A 10,817-nucleotide genomic window follows, 5' to 3' on the forward strand; every position below is an offset into this window, starting at 1 on the left:
GCTCATTTTTGGCACGAATTTGGAACAAATAGAAAACATAAAGCAATTCTTGTCAAACAACTTTACTATGAGGATATGGGTATAGCAAATGTTAGTCTTGAGATTAAAATAACCCGAGATGAAAGTATTATAACCTTATCACAATCACGTTACATTGAAAAGGTGCTCAAAAATTTTGGTCATTTCAACTGTATACCAGCATCTACACCCATGGATCCTCAAATAAAATTAGTATCTAATACTGGTAGGAAAATTGATCAATTGAAATATGTAAGTTTAATTGGTTGTCTTATGTACATAATGACTTGTACAAGACCAGATATTGCATATGCTGTTGGGAAATTGAATAGGTACACAAGTAATCCAAATAGTTTGCATTGGCAAGCTTTGAATAGAGTACTTAGGTACTTAAAGAAAACTATTAATTATGGATTGTGTTATAATGGATATGCTCGAGTTTTAGAAGGGTATTTAGATGCTAGTTGGATTACAAGTTTGGAAGATCATGCATCTACTAGTGGATAGATCTTCATTCTTAGTGGACGAATCATTTCTTGGGGTTCCAAGAAACAAACATATATTACTGATTCCACCATGGCATCAGAATTTAATGCATTAGCCGCTGCATATAAAGAAGCAGAATGGTTAAGAAATTTGCTTTATGATGTATCTTTATGACTTAAGCCAATTTCACCTATTTCTATCTGTAGTGATAGTGAGGCTACTCTAGCAAAGGTATATAGCCAAGTATATAATGAAAATTCTAGACACATTGGATTAAATACATAGCTATGTGCAACAATTAATCACTGATGGAGTGATCATTATTAATTATGTGAGGTCAAGTGAAATTTGGCGGATCATTTTGACAAAAACTCTTGCTAGAGATGCAGTAAAAAGGACCTCAAAAGGGATGGGACTCAAGCTTATTAATTAGAGTCACCTATGATGGAAACTCAACTCAACGCTTGGTATAATGTCAAGTCTTGAGTTCAATGAGACAAAGTACATCATTAGTATGTGACTATTAACACTATAAATAAATTCATCCTAAGATTAAAGTGCTAAGTACCTATAATGATAAGGGAAGAATGAGTAATGTACTCTTAATGGACCTATAACATAAATATGTTAGAGTTTTATAATTACGGGAACACTCTTGATGGGATCTACCTATGTGAGTGGAAGTGTGGCCACTTCTAGGAGCTCAAGGGCTTGGCTCTAACAACACTATGAAAAGAGGACACAGACACATGGTCATAATAGTGTCCCTAGATACTATGCATTGACCGATGTTGAAATCATTATGTGAGATGTGTTCGGTTAATCAAATGGAATAGTTGGTTCAAAGTTTAATCTACTATGCAATTTTGATTAATTTTTAACATATTTTCACTAAGTGAAAGTTCAATCGTAAGACACATTCATTTATGTAAATTGATTTCCAAGAATATCAAAATGTAAATATTTTAAAAATGGGGGGAAATAATGAAAAAGAATTATAACTATTCAAATAATACTATTTGAATAGTTATAATTCTTTTTCAAAAATCAAATGATATAACTTTTTACCAATGATAAAAAGTTAGTACAAATCTCCGGTGAGGAAAATCTCGAACACACGAACGAAACTCAAACAGAAAAAGAAGAAATAGGACAAGGCTCCAAGGCGTGTATCAAGCCACTATCTTTAAGGTTATATTCGCCCCCACCTATTTCGGTGTTCAAATGAGTTCCAAGCAAACTAACCTCGAGGATACAATGAAGCCAATGACTATTTGTGTTTTGCATTGACAAGAATAGTCCGCTAAGCATTAAGCAATGTATAGCAAGAAATTCAATTTCTATAAAGAATTTCTGCAGTAACTCTTTATAGAACAATCTAATAATATTAGAAAATGAGGAAGGATATAAAGAACTTTTAGAACTTTGTGGTGTGATTTCCAATTGAAATCTCATTCCTATTTATAGGAATTTTCATGTCTCTTCATAGAGACATCTTTTAATAGGTGTCTTTATGAATAAATAAATAAATAATAATAGTTATTCATTTAGTTTTATAACTATTCAAATAGTATTGTTTGAATAGTTATAATTCTTTTCAAAAATCAAATGATATAACTTCTTACCAATGATCAAAAGATTTATCTTTTGGTTAATTACACCATTCATTTATAGTTATTGGAATACTATAAATATTTGAAAATGTTCCAATATAGTCAAACTGAACTGTAACATACTTTTGCAAGTGAAGAAACTTATCAAGAGCTTCTGACTTGCACTTTAATAAATAGAGCCATATATACCAAGTATATGCATCGACAAATAAAACATAATAAAAACTTCCCTTTGAGGACACAGAAACAAGCCCCCAAAAATTAGAAACAACAAGTTCAAACAGAGAAAAATAAACAGTAGTGGAAGTAGGAAAGGAAATTTTATGAAGCTTCCCAAGTTGACATGCTGAACAAACCGAACTCAACTTAAAATTATTTGAAAACATTAAAATTTTTAAGAACAGAAGTAATAGTTTTATTACAAGGGTGGCTAAGACATTTGTGCCACAAAATAAAAAACAGAATCAAAAAAAGGATAAGTAGAACACAACTGAGTAGTATTAGCAGTAGAAGAAGTTACCAGTGATTGAGTTGCTGACAGATCAAACCGATACAGATCTTCATGAATGCGACCCACAAACAAAATTCTCCCTATCTTAATATCCTTCACAATGCAATGCAAGGGATGAAACTCAAAATAAACCTGGTTACCTTTAGAAAACTGTGCAACAAACATCAAAGTCTTGTAAATTTATGGAACATGAAGAACATTTTACAAATGAAAAAGCCTACTACCAGTTGTAAAGAAAAACAAACCAATATGAGCCACAGTACAAACACATCATTGCCCATGAAAAGCTTGATTTTACCTGTATACTCAGTTGCATCATGTAGTGTTGACATGTCATTAGTGACATGATTTAATGCTCTTGAGTTCAGATACCACACCTTAGCATTCATAGAGCTTGATGGAAACTGTCCTCCTGCTTGAAGCAACATTAGTTTATAAAATATTACTTTGAGACTGCCAAGCCTGAGTAGTTAGAGATAAATTTTGCACACCACTCACTTGAGAACAACAACGAAAACCACCACAAGTTGAAGAAATCTGATCCTTAAACTGATGACAGTTCACATGCATCGCCTGGTCAGTGACACCTTCAAATTTTGCATCAAATCTATAATAACATTTATGAACTGTATGACCAACTTTACCACATAACTGGCACTGAGGTTTGTTATGAAAAACCTTCTTTTATGGCCTCTGCCTTGAAACGACCAAGAGCCAGCACCTCTTTATGGTGGCTTAATCCCTCGACTAGAACCAGTCATACCTGCTTACCTAGATTTCCTGTCTCTATTACCACTTTGCTGAGGAACATTAGCCTGTAATGGTACATTAGAAACAAAATCCTATTGTCTTGCTTCAAAATCAGCAAGCATCTCAGTAAGAAGATCAAAAGAGACACAAGTTGCTAAAGCTTCTATTCTAATTTGTTCATATTCAACTGATAGACCAGCAAAAATGGTATTGACTTGGTCTTGCTTAGAAATAACATTACCTGCAGCCATTAAGATGTCACACATACCCTTAATTTTCGCTAAATATTCATTACTAGTCAATTGCCCTTTTTTCTGAGAGTATAACGAATGTATCAGACTAAAGATTGTCATACTTAACTTAGTAGTAAAACATCTTGCAAAAATTGTCCAAACATCAAAAGTAGAGTGAGCATTGGTGGGAAATACCAAAATCTCATCACAGAAGGTAGACAATAACCAAGAAGTTAACAACTTATTGCTTATTCAGCAAGAAGTCAGGATTATCAACAAGCTTTCCATCCTTATCAACTATATATTGAGAAGGAACACTAACTATATATTAAGAAGGAACACTAACTATCCCTAGAACAAATTCATGTAGCCCATAACCTTCAAGAATTAGCATAAACTGATGTTTCCATAAAAGGAAATCATACTCACCTAGTTTCATAGTGTCATGCTTTGGAAACTGTTGGATCTTCTTACTAGCGGCAAAAGAAACACGTCCAAGATTGGGAGAAGAACCATCCACTGGTGCAACCGTATTGAATAACTGATGATGATTGTCATCATTTCCGAAGATAACTTCGAGCACTATGAAAGAAACACAAACACACTTGCTACACCTAAAAAGACATTGACTCATATACCATGTTAAGGAACTAGTAGATAGAAAATCAATCAAAGAAAGTATAACAAGATAGTAGAAAAGAATCTCATTTCTTCACATTATGTTGAAGACCAAGACATGATATATATACACATATTGTAACTATCAACTAACATTATAAGAGAAACCTTAACTGCTAACAGACTATAACAACTTTAACCACCAATCTATTGCCACACTTTTTATTTCTTAACAGTGTGGAATCACCTATTTGGAACACATATGTGCATTTAAAATAACATACAATAAATAATGAAACATAAAGTTTGAAACTAATAATAATAACACCATATATGTAATATATACGAAATTAAAATAAAAACTAATTTAAATTGTAAGTAAAAAGAAATTTAAATATATAAATAAATCAAATTAAGAATATTAAATGCACTCCATTATTTATCATGGTATTGTCATTTTTCTTGAGTTGGTATCAAATTGACTTATGACATTAACTCAATTAATGACATTATCAATACTAGAAATCCTATCACACTCATATGTGTGAAAACCACAAATTTGGAACATAAATGTGCGTCTAAAAATAACATACAATAAATAATGAAATGTATGGCTTGAAATTAATTAATAATAACACATGAAATATTTACGATATTAAAATTTTAAAAATAGATTAAATTATTTATCATTATATTATCATTAATTGATAGAGGTAACAAAGTGTGCGTAATAAATTTAAAATGTATAAAATGATTAAAATAGAGCTTTAGTTGAGTGGTAAATTAAAATTTTTACTATTGCAATTGATGTGAATTTGAATCTCAGTATATGCATATATTTTTATTGATTTTTTTAAATAAAAAAATTAGAACTCCCTAGAATAATATAACTTAGTTTAATTATGATAGGGCATTTCCATATTTTTCCTAATCAAGTTGGTGCTTGGTTGACTCGTGACACTAACTCAATCAGAAACTTAAATAATTTTATAGATATTATGTGATTATATAAAATTTGAATGTCCTACAAGCATTAGAGATTGAGATGTGGCTTCCCATTTCTTTTGAATTTGTTTTTCTTTTATATTATAAGACAATGATCAACTTTTAATTTTGATCTCTATTCTATAATGAAAGTTGATATTTAATCTATATGCTTTAATTTTTTATATAGTTTAGTTTTTCTACTTTTATAATGTAATTAATTAGTCTAAATAGTTAATGTTGTTAATTCTTCAAGTAAAATGTTGACATTATTTTTTCTCAAGAACACAACTCTAAAAATAATATTTTATTATGATAAGTTCAAATGAGTGCTTTTAAGAAAAACCATAAATTGAGTTCGATCGCTCGCTTATTCCACCAATTTTTAAATTATAACTATTTTTATTATATATAAATTATTGAAATATCTATAATAAATCAATAATATTTTAATAATTAAATTGTGTTAAATTAGTTCAAATCAATATTTTTAAAATTTTACAAATAATATTATTATGAATTTTAAACATAATCATCTGTAAATTAAACTTAGAATCAATTAAAATATTTTAAAAGTAATAAGAAATATTAATTTAAGAAATGAGAGTTTAATTTTTAAAGAAAATTAAAATTTAGAAAACCATATTAAGAAATGGTAGAAATACAATTTTAAAATGTTAGCATAAGGTTTGGAATACATTTCTTTTGTGAAAATAAGAAAATCAAACTTGAAAAATGAAAAATTAAATATTAGTAATATATTTTAAAATAAATCAAAATATAAATATTGATCCATTATTTTAATATTAACAGCGATGACATGGCAATCACCTATTGCAATTTTATGTTTCCTAAAATGCTCTTTTTATATTATTATAAAAGATATCCCAGAAAATATTATAAGAAAAGAATAAGATTTGCTTCTTTTATAAAATTAAAATTATTTTAATATACTAAATGAAATCTTATTATCGCGAATGTAACATCAGTTTAAAAATTTTAACAATCTTCTCCTTCAATATATTCATGTTTGTGATCGTTTTGATGTAAAATTTCAAAACCAACAGATTTAATTATATAAAAATTATATGGATTTAATAATTTGTAATCAATTATGTCTATTTCACTAGATAGTATCCGGCTGGGTTAAATTTTATTTAGCTAATTAACATATGTTTAACAAATTATTTTTAAAGACATTTTATAAAATTTCATATATTTTTTGTAATATTAACCATTGAAATTAAATATAAAATACTGTATTTTTTCATACAACGCATGATTTAGTTGTATGTAATAATTAAGGTATCATTTGTTTTAAATTTAATATTGATATTGATGAGCATCCTCTTAATGATAAGATATTTCAATTGTCCATTGATAGATAATGTGCCTCGTTAAATCATTACTAAGATAAAAATCTTGTGAAAAAAAATTTTACTGAAGAAAAAAGAGTACACTTATCTATGATATGTATTTTGTGCTACCTCATTAAAAACTTTATCGGGAAAACCCACTGGGACAAAACCTCAGTTAAGGGAAAAAAAGTGCAACACGTGTATACTCCTTCTCATGACAATTTCACATAATATCTCATAATCTATGCATTCCAATATTGAATACTGACTTTTCAAATAATTACTTGAACAAATTTGATAAATGTTTATATCATCAATATTTTGAATTTCATGAGTGAGGAAATTTTAGGGAAATATATTTTGATCTCTTTAGGAGTTCCAACAATAATCATAACAAACTTTGATAATAATCTTTCTATATATATATATATATATATATATATATATATATATTTTGGATCATTTTATAATCTTTCTTCAACTATTATTCACTAAGTCAAATTTACCATATATGTTCAAATCATTTCGATTCATATAAATGTTTACATAAACATATTAAACAATTTCCCAAGAATTTCTATATGTTTCAGCATTTTAAATTCTTCAAGAATTTAATATAAACTTTCTTGTATAATGATTCATATAAAAGGTTATAACAACAATCATTAGACACATGTCAAATCTTTCATAAACTACAACATTAATAAGATATCTAAAGGTTATTGTATCCACCACAAGAGAATATCTTTTCATAATTGTCACACCCCAAAAACGATGGATCCAAAAATGTGAGTAAGGTATATATGTAAATTGTTTTGGCACACTATGGTAGTATAATCTGCCACCCTACTCACTTACTAGCGAGTCAGAGTATTGGCGCATACTAGCATTAAAGTATCCACCCGTTGGCGGTATCTAAGGATTTAATTAAAGGGTGTCTTCAAGTGAAGAAAGAGTACGCCTAAGAAAGAGTATACCCCAGAGTTTTGGCTGAGTATGAAGAGCCTACCAAGTGTATGAGAAAGTTGTAAGAGACTTAATTGCCTTTAAGACCACTCCTTATATGAGTCATTGCCAAAGGGTATTAGGCTCGGTTTGCATAAACATTGTTCAAGTTAGTTCTAGTTACGGGATCAGTTGGAAGTCAATTGGATTGATTTGACCCTTCCTATGGCTGGTCAAATAGTAGCGTAAATATTTTCCAGATTTTCTTTTTCCTACCCTTGGATTTGGTAGTGAAATTAGAGGGACTAAGAGTATATAAAGTGAAGGGAGGAGAACATTCCAGATGGTTTTTCTGTCTGCTAAGCGTTCTGGTCTTTCTTCTTAACCTAAATGATCTTTTCTTCTTCGTTAAGCTAAAGCTAAGTTTTCATTTATTCAGTGGATGATTCAACCTTTTGGCAAGTCTTATAGCTCTGTATGTTACGACTGTTAAATAGTAAGGATGTTAAAAGGTATAAGAACAATAGAGTATGAGTGGAAAGCCCTACATGGGTCCCATGTAGTTGAAATGTTAGTAAACTATCTGTAAATAGAGATTCTAATGGAAATTACATGATCTTTTAAGTAGTTGTTGCTGCTGGATTAGGAAAGACAATTGGAATAGAAGCTCTAGATCGAGGTAAAGTTAGGTCTCTAGTGAGTTTCTAGACTCATCTCCTTCACATTATCTTATAATGATTCTTTGTATGGTCGATGTCCATATAATGAGCATATCTTCTGAAGGAGTTGCAATATGTATGTATGTTTGTGTGTTTTTTTTAAGCATCTGTATATATATACTAAAGTGGACGATGTGTTGCATAAAAATGACGATGTGTGGTAAGCATCTATGAGTGAAATCTATGTAAATGTGTCCATTATGTTAATTGAGTGATGCATGACAAGGTATGGTTGGTGATAACGGGGTTCAAGCAAAGTGTCAGAAAAATATGTAATGTGATAATAGACATAACGGTGGAGCTTTGATGATGTCCACCGAGATAGTCAAAACAAAGGTCAATATGGTGAGACTATACTCTGATGAGACTACATGAGAAAAGGCCAATGTGGGAGATATGTGGAAAGACCATGGCTATGGCACATCCTGGAAATGGCGGATGAGCTATATTTGTCTACTACGGATTTTGCATGTCCTAGAGCGAAGATTAACAAACCTAAGACGATGCTAAATTTAGGCAAATCCATATCTCCAAACATGATAAATTTATGTGTTGCCTTAGTGGCAAACCAAACCTAGCATTTGTGGCGAGTTATTTGTAAAGCCATTATGGTGAATTATATAAAAGGCCTATGTGGCGTATTATTCAGAAAGCCTTAGTGGTGAAGTTATTTGGGAAGCCCTTGTGGTGAGTCATTTGGAAAATCTGAATGGTGAATTCTATAATGCCTAAGTGTGAGATGTTAGTCTACCTTTGTGGTGAGATTTGGGTATTGCCTCTGCAGCATTTTCTGGAAATGTTCTCAGCAACGTACCCGGCTAATGAATTTGTCATAGTAATTCGCCAGGACAGGGAGCTTGGCATATCCCAAATTATGGGTAGAAATAAGGTTTCTGTAACACACCTTACCCGACTTTATTTGGATCCAAATATGGTATATCATAGTTTACAATCAAAAGAATTTAAACAACTAATTTTTAAAACAATTTATTCAACGAAAACTTTAAAAAACTTTACAAGTTTATAAATACAAATTTGATAATAATCAAACCATTTGACGTATAAATTCAAAGTAGTAATCATAGAACCAAATATAATAACCTAAATTGAAGCATTGAAGTGTAAAGATTCTTATAAAACAACATTTTGACAAAATAGTAGATCATTATACAGGTTGATCTTAAAATATAAATTTACACTACATCCCCATAAAATTATGAATGATACAGAATTAATCAAACGACTCACAATATCAACAGTGCTCTGGCGTAGTCCCTTAACAGAAATCCTTCCTTCAGTCAACAAGCCTGAGAAGGAAGAAAAAACAAAGTAAGTTAATACGAACTTAGTGAGTTCCAAAATATAAATGAGTACATATAAGTTTTACTCTTAATTCTAAATTCAGTATCAAACCTTTTGGATAAAGTTATACAGGATGAACATAATACGCCCAATGGCGTACGCAGAACACAGACAACTTAATACTCCAGTAGACAAACTTAATAAGCCCTTGTGGCGTGTCATCTGAAAAATCTGAATGGTGAATTCTGTAATGTCTAAGTGTGAGATGTTAGTCTATCTTTGTAGTGATGTTTGGGTATGCCTAAGTGTAATAGAAATTACATGATCTTTTAAGCAGTTGTTGTTGCTGGATTAGGAAGAAAAATTGGAATAGAAGCTCTAGGCCGCAGTAAAGGTAGGTCTCTGGTGAGTCTCTAGACTCATCTCCTGCACATTATCTTATAATACACTATGACTCCTCCATAAAACTTTTACTAAGGGAACTCGTTTATTTCTTAATTCCTTTACCTCCCGTGCTAAAATCTGAACCGGCTCTTCTTCATAGGATAAATCAGGTCAAATTTCAATATCTTCAGTAGAAATTATATGAGAAGAATCCGATCTATATCTTCGAAGCATAGAAACATGAAAAACATCATGAATTTTCTATAGTTCCGAAGGTAAAGTTAACCGATAAGCGACCAGTTCGATTCTTTCTACAATCTCATATGGCCTGATATAACGTGGACTTAACTTTTCTTTTCGACCAAATCTCAATACTTTCTTCCAATGAGAAACTTTAAGAAATACCTTATCCCCGACTGAATATTCAATGTCTTCATGTTTTAAATCAGCATAAGACTTTTGTCTGTCGAAAGCTGCCTTCAATCTATCTTTGATCTTTTTAACTGTTTTCTTTTGAATCAATTCTGACCCAATCACTTTTCTTTCATTCAATTATCTCCAACATATCGGCGATCTACACCTTCGACCATATAAAGCTTCATACGGGGCCATTTGAATACTAGATTGAAAACTATTATTGTAGACAAATTCAGCTAATGGTAAATAATGTTCCCAACCTGATTCAAAATCAATGATGCAAGCTCAAAGCATATCTTTTAATATCTGAATTACCCGTTCAGATTGTCCGTCAGCTTGTGGATTCAAAGCTGTACTGAAACTAAGTCGAGTACCTAATGATTCATGTAGCTACCTCTAAAATCTCGATGTGAACCGAGGGTCCCGATCTAAAATTATTGATACCAGAATTCCATGCAATCTAACAATTTCTCGAATAT

This window comes from Gossypium arboreum, chromosome 3 (genome assembly GCF_025698485.1).
Source record: "Gossypium arboreum isolate Shixiya-1 chromosome 3, ASM2569848v2, whole genome shotgun sequence".
Taxonomy (NCBI): domain Eukaryota; kingdom Viridiplantae; phylum Streptophyta; class Magnoliopsida; order Malvales; family Malvaceae; genus Gossypium; species Gossypium arboreum.